General features: G+C 40.5%; 1 protein-coding gene and 1 pseudogene across 3 annotated transcripts in view; one reads left to right on the top strand and one right to left on the bottom strand.

Moving 5' to 3' along the window:
* Positions 1 to 17,338, bottom strand: part of PRKG1 (protein kinase cGMP-dependent 1) — a 1,343,317-nt gene that overhangs the window by 306,681 nt on the left and 1,019,298 nt on the right. The gene's annotated exons all lie outside the window — the stretch shown is intronic.
* Positions 14,081 to 14,967, top strand: LOC119057170 (G protein pathway suppressor 2-like; annotated as a pseudogene).

Raw genomic sequence — 17,338 nt, 5'->3', positions numbered from 1 at the left:
TTTAAGACCCAACTCTTTGATAAAATTTAAGAGCTAGAATTAGGAGATTTTACATAAATACATGCATTTTTTTTTCAGCTCTTAAAAAATCAGAACAGGTGCAGTGATAGTCCTTCATGTCTGCTCAGAAAGATCTGGCAGAGCAGATGAGTAGCTGCCCATCTGAGACTGGGCATGGGCCGTGCCCTCTGCCGCAGCTCTTCCCCAGCTAGCTTCACCTACTTAGGCTCAGAAGTATCTGTATTTGCTTCCCCTTGTAGTCAAGTGCAAAATACTGAGTCAAGGCAGGGTAGGATTGTATGAGGAGGCACCACGCTAGTCCAGGCATGCCACCTTACCCTGTGCTTTGAAAACAACTGTCATCACACTGGAAACTATTGCCTGAACCCACTGGGTAACACCTGTAGGTCTAGACTAGAGCTTTAAAAAAGAAGAAAAGAAAATAGCCATGTTGCCCAGACACAATTTCTGACAAGAATATCAACTATTCCAGAAAAAAAACTTCAGGGATTAATTATGAAAAGAATAATTAATTTTTCCCTCTTTGCTTCTTGACCTCTCACCTGACCTCCTTTTCCCGGCACAAGGAAGCATCATTGTCAAATTCATTGGCAGCAGTTAATAGAGGTGCTTAAAAGCTTCTCATTGAAAAAATATTTTTTTCAAAGATGATAGAAAGTTTCCCACCACTTAATGTTTCATAAGCAGCAGGCAGCACCACCTTCAGCTCTGCCCTGGCCACATGCCCCGCCGTGGTCCCCACTGGGGCTGAACACTGTCAAATCTGCACAGCAAAGCCCCAGCTGGTCCACAGTACAGCCTCTACTCTGCCTGTCCACAGAGAGGTCAGGGCAAGAGCACAGAAACTAAAGATCTGGCCTCAGGTATACAACAAACCCAGTCCGAATCCTCCATGTTTGCTAGGTGTTCTTGGCCAAATTTCTTTATCTATAAAACAGTCTTAATACCCCTCATTCATAGACTTGTCTAAGGATTCAACAAATGAGCCTAAGTAAAGCCCTTGCTGTCCTGCACATAATGAATATTTAATAAATGGCAGCTATTGTTGTGATTAAAGGACAAATATCTGAGGCAAGAGTGAGCTATTTTCTCAAATGTTGTTCTTTTATTGCTTTTTATGACAGTACAGTATATTCTGGGTGTTTTTAGACTTATAGAAACAGTTTCATTGAAGTGAGTTAAAGGAAAACATTATCCTCAATTAAAAAAGATCAACACAAAACCAATTCAGGAAAGAGAAAATGATATTCAGTATTTTAAATGAGAAATTTCCAAGGTGAAGAATGCAATTGAATATTTATTTTGAAAAGTGAATTATAATGTTACATTAACAAAAATTATCCTTTCTAATGAGGAGCACTCAGGTTAAATTTCTACATTACTCAACAGAGAAAATTGCTTGCTACAGAGAAAAATGAAAAATAACACTGGGATTTTCAAACATATCAACCAGGTACGGTCGTTAATATTTCCTCCTATCTGAATACTAAATTTGAAAACAGGTTTTCTATATTATCTGAATTAACAATGAATATGAGATCATCTAGTACATATTTAAATAAGAAAAAGGTTGAAGAGTACATTTCTTGAATGTGAATTTCGCTGTTTCACTATCACTCCCCTTACAAGCATTTATCTACTGCGGTTGGCCACCTAACAGAATGGAATGAGCAACACAGAACCCTTGGTTCTTCCCAAACCTCCTCATTGGTGACCATTATTTTACAACGAAAGTCTTCCCTTTCCTACAAGAAATAATGGAAACACTTATAATTGAGTAGAGTTGCATTATCTGATATCAAGAAAACAACATGTATTTACCACATTAAGCCTTGTTTCCTCATTTGTAACCTGAAAGGGTTGACCTAGATCATTTCCAGGACCCCTCCCTTATCTAGCATTTTACTTATTATCTCATAACTTTCCTATTGTAGAGGTTATTGTAATTTTGAGGTGTTACTTTGATCCATGGTTCATCTGTTTTAGGGTAACACCACTGTGCCATAGGTTCAGTTCAGGACAATTAGTTCTATGTCAGACAGATGTGCCAGAGATACCATGAGCAAATATTCAGTTTCATAATAGGCTAGTGAACTTCACAGAGGGCAAATCTACTTAACAGTCACAACACTATTGGATTTTAGCGCACACATAAATGCTGACGTTAGGAAGGGACTACAGAAAGACAATGATAATAAAAGGAGCAGCTAGCTCAATAAATCTCATACTTGCTACTGGCTGGAGGGTGGAGGTGACCTGAGGGAAGAAACTTCAAAATATATGAACTCTTACTGAGGCTAGTAGCTCAGTAACATTTTTATAACTATATAAAAACAACTTGGGGAACAGCGTATTCTCAAGCAAGATTATCTGAAAACAAATCAAAACTAAATTAAAACTATGTCCTTTTTTAAAGTAAAAGACAGCTCATTTAAACATTGAAAAATCAATATCCTAGTAGAAGATATTCTTTTACATGAAATGTTGGTATCGAAAACACTACATTGGTTTTTCTTATATTACCATAGACTCATGATGAGCCAACAGTGGTTACAGGCGTTTAAAACCACTTTGTTCATAACATATTTTGTAAATGTATACAACCAATATTAAAAGTCAGGAATGTATCATTATTTCCATACCCAAAATTATGAGTTCCAATTTACTTATAGAGGATTTGTGGAATCTGAAAATAAATTTAGAAAATGTGGATGAAAAATGGAGCCATAATAAATCTAACCAAAAGTAACCGCGCAGGGTGATCTGACCGTAAATCTCTAACTGGGCAGGTTATGGTGGGTAGTCTCTATCCAGGCACATCACTTATTTTAGTAAAACATTTGTTTTTGCCTTAAACAAGCCCTGTTTGTTGTTTTCTTGTGTAAACACACCTTTGAAATGCCAAAGTAATTCTTTTTTTTTTAAGAGCCCTGGGAAACATAACCACCCCCAATTTGAGATTTTGCTGCCTAGCCATTGTCATCAGTTTGGCTCAAATAAACTCTTATAAAAATTCTCTACAGCTCTGGACATTCTTACATCAACATACAAAAATGCCATCTAACAGATAACCAGACAAAAATATCCTTACCCATTAAAAACAAACAAACAAACATGTGGACTCTCAGAGCGTGGCTGCTGAGGCAGGGAGGCGGAACACCCAGCTGGGGCTCATATGGCATCTTCCCTGCCCCCCAGAGTGTGCCCACTGCACACACCACGATGAACTCTGGGCCTCTAGAGATGCTGGCACTGGGACCTCAGCAGTCCCTTCTCCCCCAGTAGGCCTGCAACTCTGCTACGGCAGTTCCATTTTCCCACAACCCCAGGCTGCTCCAGCCAACTTTGCTCCAAGGAGCTTCATGCCTAGACCGGCATCTCCCCCAGTCTGTTACATGTTTTCTATGGAATATGCATGAATAAAAAGGAAAAATTACATGTCCCAAAATGCCCCTGGGTCAAGTTTGCAAAATGGTGCAACAAAATTTAAAAGATATGAGGTTTCAGTGTGTTAGAGTTGTCCAAGAGAAGGATGCAAAATGGCTGCTTATTTCTCATAAGCATATTTTACTTGGGAAATAGTTTTATAGACTCTAATTTATTCTATTTCCACACTTATTTCAGAGTTCGGATCTCAGCCAGGTAATGCTGGGAAATAGATTATATAATTGGGGTGGAAAGAGATCCTTTCTTTTCAATATCTTTCCAGTTAGAAACAAATTAATGTCATGTTATGCCTGAGGATTTTGCCTTATGGTTATTGATATAGCACATTCTTGATTCATTGATAAATGTTTAGCAACTGGTGGACAAGTCATATTTAATTTCTCTCTTTAGTCTTTTTGATTTATACACCATAGTTACAACTATGCTGTTATTATTTTTACCTGGTTTTGAGTGTATTTATCACTGGATTTGGCATGCACAGTTTAATTACTCTCCTTGAATATCACATTAAAGTAAAAGATGGATGATCTAGGGCAATACTCCCTCTCTGCAATTTCAAAATAATAGATCAAATATGTTAATAGTGAAGCATGCATTCTAGAGCGCAACATACAATTGTGCAGGCTATTTCTAAGAAATAGACTTATTGTTAGAAAAATGTTAAAACCCTATCTCCACAGACTCTTATTCCAGGTCAACAGTAGTGATGACAGCAGTGTCTCTGAGTGTTTTCAACCAGTGATATTAGCTGTGTGAAAATTCAGTGGGGAAGTCACATTGGAGATGACAAGGTCCACAATGTGTGACCTCAAATACTTTGGAACAAATCAGATGACCCTTTAAATCAGTTAAAAAGCAAAATGAACGCAGGGGTCTCTCTCCAGGATTCTTTTAGCTGGTGATTCCAAACTATCAACACATTAAACAGTCACCGAGTCCTCCTCTTAATAACTACTTTGTTCTTACAAAATAGCTTTTTTTTTCTCTAGAGCAGGATGTGATAATTAGAATTTCATAGCTTGGTGCAGCTAGCGTTAGCATCGTGGCTTTTGGTGCTGAGGATTAATAACAGTAGTCATAATGATAACAGAAAATGGTAACAGTTCTAATTACTGGTATTCATCTTAGGGTGGTGAGCAGCTGTTAAGTAATTTCTTCAGAAGTGAGAGTTCAATCACATATCTTTTTCACCAAACAGAAAAAGCTTTAATGCTAATTGGGAAGGACAATTACAAATTCAAATGTCAGGCAGAGTGCACCCTGATTGTCCTTTATTAACTTTGTTTTCTCGCATACCTTAAGCTTTCTGGCCCTTAAGCTTTTTTTAAAAGTTGACACTAAATTTAATGACAGGAGCACCAGGAGGCCTCTGTGTTTCCATGTAAAACAACCCCTTTCAGCTCAATTAGGGAATTTTCTCATCTCTTTGCACTTGAACAATGAGATCTGTGTCCTCAAAGTTGTCAGGAACTTGTATGCCTAGAAAACCACTGCCTACTAGTCATTGTGGTAAGACACCTGATATAATGACTGGAAAGGAGAACTGTCTTGTCCACTGCTTCAAAATCAGCTGCAAACACCTTTAGCAAATGACTTAACCTCTTAGCAAATGAAGTCCATCATTTCATCTATGAAATAACAAAGTTGGAAGTGGCTCCAGACCATGTCAATCACTCAGAATGTTGGTGGGTGCACGGTCTGCAGATGGGTTGCGACTATGGTTTGCCACACTCAGTATCAGAACCTCCAGGTCAGAGAATATACAATCAGACTGGGGCTATATGTGGAAAACTGTTTCCAGAACCCTGGACAGCAGCAAGGAGAGCTCTCAGGACCACCTGGAACTGACTCCACTTGCTGCCAGGTAAGGATGCACCTTTCTGATGCCAAATTTGCTTTACAAATCAGTAGAGCACAATACCTGTCAATATCCCTTAAATCAGGGGTTGTGGATTTTTTCTGTAACAGCCCAAAGAGTGAATATACCAGGCTTTTGGGCCACACAGGGTTTCTATAGTGACAACTTAGCTCTTAACTGCAGCAAAAAAAAAAAAGCAGTCTTAGACAACAAATAAAGAAGTGAGTGTGGCTGTCTTTCAGTAAAACTTACACTTAATACCATAATTTTCATATCATATTGTTATTCCCCTTCTGATGTTTTTCAAGCAAAGGGACATGGGCAAGGACAATGCGGGGAGATTGACTGTAGGAGTGGGGGGTTGGGTAGGGTGAGCAATGGGGGAAAAGGCAGAACTGTAACTGAACAACAATAAAAAAAATTTTTAAATACAAAAACTAGTCTTAGCTTATGGGCCATACAGAAATAGGTAGTGGGAAGTTTGCTGGTCCCTGTCTTCAGTGGAAATGCTAGACTTGTAAGGTAACATCTTCTCAAATTATAACAGAAGCCAGGTTGTACAAGGACAGTAACATAAGCATGTGTCACTTTTTCAATTGTTCTCAGCTGTCTCAAGTGTCACTAGCAATTGTGTATCCACAGGAGGAAGGGACATGTGAAGGCTGCAGTGATAGGCTGTCTGTGCCTGCTGGATTTAGCCACCCCAATTCCCTGAGGTTCTGTTTCCGTACCTAAACTGGGAATCCAGAGCATGTGAATGAATGTGTGTGCACCTCGGTGCATGATCATGCATGTGTATGTTGTCTCTGCTGCCAGTCTGTAACCTGACCTGCAGTCGTACAATTTCTATTTAAAATACAGGTTTTCACAGTCATCTAGTGAGTGGAACATTTCTCCAAGTTCTGCGAGTTGCTCTAGCAAATTAATAGAACCTGAGAAGGGACTCGAGGGAAACTTTGATTTATAGCCAATCAGTCAGAAGTACAGGTAACAACCTGAACTTGAGACTGAAATATGAAGTCCAAGTAGAGGGTTGTGGGAATCTGCAGGTATAGCCAGTCAGTCAGAAGCACAAGTGACAACCTGGGATTTTGGCTGGTATGTGAAGTGGGTGGGGACGCAGTGGGGAGTGAGCTGTTCCGTAAGATCGAACTCTTACGTAATCTCTGGGATCTGATGCTACCTCCAGGTTCATAGTGTCAGAATTTATCTAGTCAGAGTCTCAAGAACTGGTGGCATGGGAAACCCCCTCCACATCCGTTGGATTAGGCCCAAGAACCCAAAAGAAATGAATAAATAAAATGTGGTATATCACAGACTGGAGCATTATTCAGCCATAAAATGGAATAAAATTCTGATATACCCAGCTACAAAAGAGTATGAAATTCAGACATAGGCTACAACATGGATGAATCTTGATGATTTTATGCTAAGTAAAATAAGCCAGTCACAAAAATACAAATATTGTATGATTCTACTTATATAAGGTAACTAGACAATAAAAATTCATAGAGAAAATAGAATAAAAGTTACCAGAGGCTGAAGGACGAATGGAGTGGAGGTTATTGTTTCACTGGTATCAAGTTCCTGTTTGAGGTCATGAAAAAGTTCTGGAAGTGAATAGTGCTGATGTTCGCAAAACAATATGAATGCACTTGATGCTACTGAATTGTACGTATAAAAATGAATAGAATGGGAGGTTCTGGCCAAGATGGAGATATAGATAAGATACTCTTAGATTCCTCACAAGCAAAGATAGATAACAACCAATTTAAAAACAATGAGAACTACCAGAAAATCAAATTGTATGGAAGTCCCACAACCAGGGAGTTACATTCATCCACACTGCTGGAGGAGCAGAGACAAGGAGCCAAGGAGTAGAGGATGTAAAATGGTGAACCAGGGTGGGCAAAGGGGTGGCTGGCAGACAGGGTGGTCCCATATTTGCATGTGGGTAAACCAGGAGAAACAACTAGGCAGCCAGATAGACAGCGTAACCCAGGGTTCCAACATGGGAAACTGAAACCTCACTTCTGTCTGTAAAACCCTACGGGGGTTGCAGCAGCAGAAGAAACTCCCGGCTTCACAGGAGAGTCCACTGGATAGGCCCACGGGCTCCTAGAATGTACACAAACCCACCCACCCAGGAAATAGCACCTGAAAGAGCACAATCTGCTTATGGGAAATGAAGAAAGTGGGGTGAGAGCTGATCGGAAGAGCAAGCTGAATTGTTCTCTCTTAGACCCCCCTCCACATACAGCATGGCAACACATGGAAAAGAGTTGCCTCACCCCAGTGTATACCTAAGGCTATGCCTCTTACAACATAACGGGTATGCTGAGACAAAGAAATATAGCCCAAATGAAAGAACAGATCGTAACTCCAGAAAAAGACCTAAGCAACGAGGATTAGACAACCTATCTGATGCAGAGTTCAAAACACTGGTAATAAGGATGCTCACAGAAATGATTGAGTACGGCTGCAAAATAAAGGAACAAATGAATGTGATACAAAGTGGAATAAAGGAAAATATACAGGGATCAAACAGTGAAGGGAAGAAAACTGGAACTCAAAGCAACGATTTGGGGCAAGAGGAAGAAATAAACTTCCAACCAGAATAGAATGAAGAAACGAGAATTCCAAAAAATGAAGAGAGTTTGAGGAACCTTGGGGAAAATTTTAACCATTCCAACATTCGAATCATAGGGGTGCCAGAAGGAGAAGAGGAAGAGCAAGAAATGGAAAACTTACTTGGACAAATGATAGAAAAAAAAAACTTCCCCATTCTGCTGAAGGAACTAGATATGCAAGTCCAGGATGTTCAGAGTCCCAAAGAAGTTGGATCCAAGAAGAAGCACACCAAGACACATCATAATTAAATTACTCAAGATTAAGCATAAGGGGAGAATCTTAAAAGCAGCAAGAGAAAAGGAGAAAGTTGCCTACAAAGGAGTTCCCATAAGACTATCATCTGATTCTCAAAAGAAACCTTGCAGGCACAAAGGGACTGGAAAGAAGTATTTGAAGTCATGAAAGGCAAGAACCTACATCCAAGATTACTCTCTCCAGCAAAGCTATCATTTAGAATGAAAGGGTAGATAAAGTGCTTCCCAGATAAGGTCAAGTTAAAGAAGTTCATCATCACAAGCCCTTATTACATGAAATGTTAAAGGGACTTATCTAAGAAATAGAAGATCAAAAACTATGAGCAGTAAAAAAACAATAAGCTCACCACTATCAACAACTGAACCTAAAATAACAAAAACTAAGTGAACAACTAGAACAGAAACAGAATCACAGAAATGGACACCCCATGGAAGGTTAGCAGTGGGAAAGGGGAGGGAGAGAATGGAGGGGGAAGGTACAGGGAATAAGAAACATAACTGGTAGGTACAAAATAGACAGGGGGTAGTTAAGAATAGTATACGAAGTGGAAAAGCCAAAGAACTTATATGTACAGCCCATGGACATGAACTAAATGAGGGAATGCTGGTGAGAGGAGGGGTGAGGGTGGAGGGTGATAAAGAAGGGGAAATGGGACAAGTATAATAGCGTAATCAATAAAATATACTTAAAATGGTTAAAATGGTCAAAATGGTAAATTTTCTGTTATACATATTTTACTACAATAAAGTAGATTTTTAAAATAAAATACAGTACAGGTTTCCAGGCTCCTCCCATAGATATATTTCAGTAGTTCTGAGCTAGTGTCCCGAAATCCCTTTTTTAAGCAACTTCCCCAAGTGAGTCATATAATCTCACCTATTTAGGAAACTAACACTGGAGTAAAGGTGTAGCCCTGATTGGAAGTTTGCAGGGCAGTTAGGGTCTAACCTTCTGTAGAGTTGCTAAAATGACCTTTCTAGTTTATGCATATAAAATGGATATTCTGAAGTAATGTAATCAGATAGAAGTGCACATCAATCTTAACACACAAAAGTAAGGCAAGGTTGTTGACCATGAGGTCTTAAAAGTGAGCAAAGCTCCTAGAAGTGATACTCAGGGTCCAGCGGGGCACCCCACTAACTATTATGCCAAGATGCTAGGCAAGAAATATTTAGGGAAAATAGGCCCTAAGCAATCAGTCTGTGATCAACTGATATGACCATAAGGATCTGTCATATCAAGGATATGACAGAAGGATCATTTTGCTGGCACTTTGCAAACACTGTGGCAATTCTGAAACACTGGAAAATTCACCAGCCATCAGGGATGTAGGGATTTTGTCTGAGCAAAGAGGTTGAGCAGGCCACACATCTATGCCAGCTTTGCTCTAAGCAGTGGCGACAGTTGGGAAACAAAGGGCAGCCTTTCTTGGAATAAACTGTTCCACAGCATCTCTTGGCACAAATAGCAATTCCCACCATGAGCCCCACCTTTGAAGACAAAGGACAAAGCTCGCTGCATCAATTCTGCCATGGGTCAAACGCTGAAAGAGGCTATTATCCTCTTCATTACCGTTTCTATTCTCAAACTCATACTCCTTTGAGCTTAAATTTCTGCTGTTTTCCTTCATGTTCCTCACTGTCTGCTTCCTCTCGTCACAGGTTCTGGCCCAGCTTTCAATTTAGATTTGTCCTTTTTGCCAGTGTCATCCTGTAATTCTGATTGCTGCAGATCTCTGACCGTAGTCAATTTCTTCCCTAAACCTTAATTGGCAGCAAAATACTTTTTGAAAATATGCTCAGAGATGTACTGACTCCTGTGGTACCAATCATATATCATATTATTAAACTATTAGAAAACATTTTTGATGGAATAATATATAATAGTAATAGCCAACAATATATTATCATTTTGTGCCAGGCACTGTGCTGAGTGCTTCATGTGGATATCCCATTTAACATTTAAAAAGTGGTTCCTGCTCCAACATCTAAAGGGCTTGGAAATTATCATGTTCATTCTCACACACACACAAACAAAAGCTGAACTAAAAATCAGTAACGTTTCTTAGATCCATCAGAAAAGTGAGGCCACAGGGCAAAATGCTGCACTGAGAACCGGGGAGACAGGCGGGAGGGGGAAGCAGAGATTCCGATGGGAATCACCGATGGAAGGGGTCACCGATGGGAGCATAAGGCCCCTGCTGGGTCCACTACGGGCAGGGACACTTTGCACACCACTGACGCGTTGCCAGATGCTCGATGTGGACTAGCTTGAGAGCTGAGAACTCCTAGGAGGCCCAGTCTTGCAGTGGGGAGGAATTCGCCACATTTCCGAGTCTTACCCACAAGAACTCTTAACAGGTTCTTGCCTGAATATAGGAAAACAATGCCCAGTGCTTCTCTCTCAGGGAAAGAGGAAAGCTCATCATTGTGAACCACACTCAGAGCTCTCTATTCTCTTTAGCAAGGCCTGTCCTCAAGGGAAACTATTTTACTAAAGCCTAAAGGGGGGGGTTACCAAAGATTAATCAACTGGCTGAGAAAATATTCAGCTACAGCTTTCCCTAGCCTTTGACATGGTGGGAGAGAAATACCTAATTCAAGATCATTAAAATGCTGAGACCTGTTTAGTTGTCACTTTTCTTCGGTCTCCTTTAACCTGGAACATTTCTTCAGCCTTTCTTCACCCTTCGGGACACATAATTTTCATGAACAGAGGCCAGTTTGTCCCCTCCTTTCTCCTCCCTCCCTCCTTTCCTTCCTTCCTTGGCTCCTTCATTTTCTCCTCCTCCTTCTTTAGACAATGTTCCTCATTTAGATTTGACAAATGTCTTGCATTTTGAAAAATTATGGAATAAAAAAAAATTACTTTTCCCAGCCCACTCTACTCTTTCTTACAAATAGGCGCTTCCTTCTGAAAATGTTTACTTGTCTTTTTTCCTTCTGGAAGGGTTTTCCCAGTCAGCATTCTTAATTTATGACAGGAATCCATTTTACGCTACAGTATCTGCAAGCTCCAAAACAAGGCCTTTATAGGCATTTGATCACCAGGATATGTACGCTTTGCTCTATGCTGCTTGTAATTCATTAAAATGTATGTGCTTTGCAAAGAGGAAACCAATCCATAATAGATCAGGTTTCTAGAAAACATTCATGGAAAGTGCTTAAAATGGTTCCTACACAAGAATTTATAAACCTTCTTGGTACTTACAATTTTCTCTCGTTTATAGGTTTTGGAAACAAGCAGTGAATTTGCATGAAACTGTAAATCAGTGGCCTGCCTTCGGCATGTGTGTGAGATCCCATTTGCAAAATGTCATTTGATGGTATAGGAGACAATCATGACGAGCCTTGAATTCCTCTCACAGAGCCTAGTGATAAACACCTTGTCTGCACCAGACAACTTGCTCTGATTAAACAAAAGTATGGCTGAAGACTTTCATCATTTTTTTTAAAATTTGAGCCATCTTTGTAGCTGCCAAACACCCAAGTTCAGGGGTTTGTACACAGTAGGCATCTAACACATAAATCAATGAAGAATAGAAGCCTACTTGTGCTTACAGCACATACATAAGAAACTAAAGTTAAGAGAGCCGGTTGGACTTTCAGATTTATTTTTTGTAAGATTTTATTTATTTATTTTTAGATAGAGGGAAAAGGAGGGAGAAAGAGAGGGAGAAAAACATCAATGTGTGGTTGCCTCTCACACGCCCCCTACTGGGAACCTGGCCCACAACCCAGGCATGTGCCCCGACTGGGAATCAGACCAGTGACCCTTTGGTTCTCAGGCTGGCATTCAGGGACTCTGAGTTTTAGCCACAAAATACAAAGCTTGTTTGTACTGGAGACAGTCATCCCACGGCTCGAAGCAGGGGATAATGCGAGCATTCAGTTCTGTCTCCCCACACAGTCTGCCTCCACATTTCCCTGCAAATCCATCGCAAGGCAACCTCCTGCCCTGCAGAGAAGGAATCAGGTGGTTTCTTGGGGCAGTAGCTACAAGGCTGTTTCCTGGATGATAAGGCTCTGAACCAGGGAAGGTAGTATTTCAGGCTTGAACGATCATCGTTCATCAAGCGTCAGTCAATATTAATGAGGAGGGAACTGTGACCTGCCAAGGCTTTAGTGAGATTGCAGCTTTGTGAGAGAGGATTCTGTTTATCGCATATCCTGTATGTTCCCTTAACTATTATGAGCCTGCAAGTGAGCTTCTACTAGCTCTTTAGAAAGAGCCAGCATTTTCTTTTATTATTTATACTTAAAAACATTTTATTATCAAGATTTTATTTTATTATACATATATATACACACATATACATATACATATATATAGAGAGAGAGAGAGAAGGGAAGGGAGGGAGGGAGAGAGGGAGAGAAACATTGACATGAAAGAGAAACAGTGATCGGCTGCCTCTCCTACAAACCCAATCAGGGACCGAACCCACAACCCAGGCATGTGCCCTGACTGGGAATTGAACCAGTGGCCCTTCGCTTTGCAGAACAATGCCCAACCAACTCAGCCACACCAGTCAGGACAGAATTGTTATTTTAATAAAGGTAACAAGGTCTGTCTTATAAATAGACCTTTAGAGTAACATCATCCTGCCTTTTTGCTTTACTTTGTATGATGCAAATCAGTTTACATTTCTAGGAATGATTAATTATTGTAAGCATAAGAGCACTGGGCTACTTGTAACTCGTCTTTCCTCTTCCAAACATGTTTTTATTATAAATACCAAGTCTTTTTTTTTTTTTAAGAAGCTTAACCCTGACTAATTCTGCTTTATCCTCTTTGTCTTTGCTTTTCCCTTAAATTCCTTTGTACGGTTTTTACTTCAAAGCCATATGCTTGCTCCTATGTTGCTTGGAATTTGCCCGTTTTCTGATTTTCTGCGAACACCTTATGGTCAGATGTGTCTGAGCTTCTACGCCAATTTCCAGTGGGGAAAGGGTTTGCACAAGAATTATGCTTGACACTTACTGATAGTGATAACCAATAATTTTTGTTGAATGAATATTCTGAGTAGGTTTTCAATGAACATTGCTGCATGAGTGACTCAGTGAATGAAACACAACTCTTTCTGCTTCACATTTGGATGCTATCACCACAAATGGGATAGAAGTATGTCACAGATGGGGGCATGCATTCTGAAGTACAAGAGGCTATGACTGCTTCCTGAAAATATATTATAGAAGTTCCTGGTGGAGGATTCCACATCCCCCAAATCAAGCTGGAAGACAAAGAAGGTGTGGGAGCCAAAGGCTGAAAGGTCAGATGGAACGAGTAAGATGTACGTACATATCTCAGAGAGATTTAACAAAGGCCAAAACTTTGGATAAATATGCTAAAGAGAAAAAATCTTGTAAATCAAGGATTCCAACTTTGCAAACAACTTCTCTGGCCAGACAGTTTTGAACTGTTGTCAATTACCACTTATTTAATGAGGAGATAAATGCCTCTAGTTACCATCTTCCAAATTTCCTATGTTTGTTATTTAGTACATGTCTTTGGCAATCTCCCAATCAACAGCTTTATGGTGCACATGACTTCTTTCTGTGTTACTCACTTCCTCATCTACAGGACAGAGATGGTGATCCTGTGTGTGTATGTGTGTATGCATGAATTATCTATCTATCTATCTATCTATCTATCTATCTATCTATCTATCTATCTATCTATCTATCTATCTTCATTTGTTCCAGTCATTGGATGTGACACAGCAGCTAAAGCACTCAGGAGACTGTGGAGAGATCAAAGAGAAGAAGGGCCCAGTCCAGGATCCCACAGTCAGTGACAGAACAAGGTGCCCATGGCCCAAGTGTCCCTGCTAGCACTATGCCAGTGCTCCTGGACTGTCCCTAACTTTCAATGCCCAAGGCATTGGAAAGGGTGCTGTACTGGCACACCATAATAGAGTGGGAGTATACAGGGCAGGAAGAGGAAGAGATGACCAAGACCAAGGTGATGAAACAGATGGAGGAAGAGCAGGAGAGAAGGAAGAAAGAGATGCAAAACAGAATATCCCCAGAGGAGACCATCCGGAAGTTGCAGGAGAAGCTTTTGTTCCTACAGGAAAAGCAGCAGCAGCAGCTGCTTTCCCTGAAGCTTAGAAAAGTTTTGCATGAGGGAGGAAAACGTAGTGACCTGACCACCCTGACATCTGCTGCAGAGCCTGACTGGTTAGCACAGGAGCTCACCTCCTCAGCACGCAGGGAGCCCTGGAGGACGCAAACACCCAGGGCCCCTCACGGCAGCTGACGGAGTCAAACAGATGTTCAGACCTGAAGTGCTCACAACCTGGCAGATGCTTCCCCAGGGACACCAGAGACCTGGCAGTTTGGAGGCAGATCAAGCAGCTCCTATGGGACATCTAGGCCCCCACCTGATTGTGGGTCTACACAGCCAGCCTCTAATCCTAGTCAGTAAGCTAGAGGCCTTCAGTGTTTCCTGCAGTGCAGTACCTGTCTCAGCCACTGTACAGTGTGCTACCGCTTTTAGCCCACCCGGGTGGGGTTCCTCCGGTTGGCAGTGCCTCGTCTTTACAAAAGCAGATGGAATTGCTTACCAGCACACTGACTTCTCTAACCCGTTCTCTCTGTGCCCCATGCACCCCACAAGGTCTGCATTCAGCCTCTGGACTGCTTGCCATTGCCCAGATCCCTATGCAGATGCAACCTGCAGGGAAGTCGGGGCTCACAGCAACAGACCAACCTGGCCCTGGGCTTCCCTTCATCCAGCACAGCCAGAACACATGATTCTGTGACAAGTGGCCACCAGATTACATTTTTAACCTCACACCTGCCCTCTCACTAGGAGTGAGGCGTCCCACTGTGTCCCAGTCCCAGGCCAATAACATCTACCTGTCTCTAGGAAGGATTTTTTAAAAAGCATTATTTTATACTCATACACATATATACATACTTTATATCTATTTCTATATCTCTATATTGTTATAATGCCCGAGTATGAGTCTTGCCAACACTCTTTCCTCCTCCTTCCATAATCTGTTAGCCACGTGACCTTGAACAAGTAACTTAACTTTCCTAAGATCCAGTTTTCTCTTCTAAAAATATAATAGTATCTACATCATAGAACTGTTTTCATTTTGATTTTTTCCTACTAATAAACTATTACTTATAATTTTAGGTTTACAGAACAACTGAACAGGAACCATAGAGAGGTCCTACACTCTCCCTTCTCCCCACCCCTGATTTCCCCTATTATTAATATTTTACATTGCTATGGTACATTTTATATAATTGAGGAATGAACATTGAAACATTATTATCAATCAAACCCATAGTTTACATGTGAGAGTTCTCTTTGTGTTGGACACTTCTATGGTTTTTGGCAAATGCACCATGTCCTGTATCAACTATCACCACATCATACAGAATAGTTTCACTGCCCTAAAAAGTCTGTTTCACCTTTTATTTCCCAGAGGGGGGGAAAATAAGTATATTTTCAGAAGGAGTGCCTATTTGTAAGAAAGAGTGGAGAAGGGTGGGAAAAATATTTTCATTGACTTTTTCTCTATTCCACCGATTCTCAAGATGCAGTATAGCACCGTAATGAAAGGCGCTGGTTCGGTGTAAGTCTGGGTGGGGTGACGTACCTCCCCATCTACTTAGCTGTTTACCTGAGCCTAGTTCCCCCAACGGTAAGTTGGGAAGAGTAGAAGTATTTCCCTCAAATGGTATTAAACAGAAATCCTTAGGCTGGCACAGAGTTGGCATTATAAAGTGGAAGGCACTGGTGTGTATTTCTCAACTGTTCACAGGTAGCCAGTGTAGAAAAAAAATACCAATAGAGTTCTTACTTTTAAGAAACTTTCAATTTAAAGAGGGATATCTTCGCTAAAGTAGAGACCAATTTAAAGCAACGGACAACACTTACTTCTTCCACATAATGGCAGACAAATTGATCTAGGTGATATAGCAGAAGAAACTCACTGGAGAAGAAGAAGTAAAAATGACTGGGACTCAGAACTGGAATGGTCACAGTTGAGACTGTAATTACAAAGAATCTCACAGAAAAGAAAGAAAAGGATTAACGAATTTCCTGGCTTTTCTTTTTCTTTTTTTTTATGGGCTTCATTGGGACAAGTAAATTTTTACTTTAGTTTGTTCCGTTTACAAAAAAAGGGGGGGAAGGGCACTGGCAAGTTCTTCAGTGTATTCAATGAGAGAAGCAAAAAAGCAAAGAAACAAGAAAAGCAGCTTTACATTTACAGAGGTTTTAGATACAATAATCAGTACATTCTGAGAGACAAACAGCCAGTATTTTTTCATGAATTTTTATACTTGAATGTAGGAATCAAATGTGACTTCTGCTTTACTTTGTATTCAGATATAAGATGAGGAAGACCAATAAATTATAGGGAAATTGAATCCAGTAAAACTCAAAGTTGGACTTTCTGTATCTGAACCTTTGAAATGCTACAGATAGAATTGCTGGTATAGTTAGTACCTGGAGACAAAAACATTTTTAGTATTTTTGCAGTTCACCTAGATTTTAGTACAACCTCAAAAATCCTTTATGAAGCTAAAATCTACGGATCTTACAATCTCTCCCTGGCCCTTGCTCATTGCAAGGCTCCTCTCCTCCTTGCCCAGTTAAAACTCCAAGGTCAATCATTATAATCCTTTCTTCACATGCACCCTGAACTCCCTAACCTCTCCCTGAACTGCACATTTTTTTTCTTGGCAAAATAACCATTCTGCTTACATCCAATTTTCTTCCTGTTTGCAGCCTGAATCCAGGCAAACAAATGGGGCTAAAGAAAACACACATGCGGGCGCGCGCACACAGCTTGACTAAACTTGAGACAGGCTTCTTCCTGACTCTAGGTTCTTGGTCTTCCATTTTCTTAGAGCGTTTATTTACTTAAGAAAGTTTGCAGTTGTAAATACTTAATCTGACTCTTCAAGACACAAAACTGCCCCCAGCCTTTGCCAGGTTTACTGCTCAGGAATGTCTTTCTCAAGGACCAAAAACTATTCTTTATAAATGCAATCATAGAAGGAGATAAGGCCCCTATCTCCCAGTCTCTGCAGGAGGGTAGGAACCTAACTTCCAGGAGGGATAATTAGCAGACAGAAGTGACCTCATCACACTGCTCAAGGT

This window comes from Artibeus jamaicensis, unplaced genomic scaffold (genome assembly GCF_021234435.1).
Source record: "Artibeus jamaicensis isolate MK-2021 breed Jamaican fruit bat unplaced genomic scaffold, CSHL_Jam_final contig_332, whole genome shotgun sequence".
NCBI lineage: Eukaryota > Metazoa > Chordata > Mammalia > Chiroptera > Phyllostomidae > Artibeus > Artibeus jamaicensis.
The sequence above is the reverse complement of the archived record's forward strand: the minus strand, read 5'-3'. Positions and strand labels throughout refer to the sequence as shown.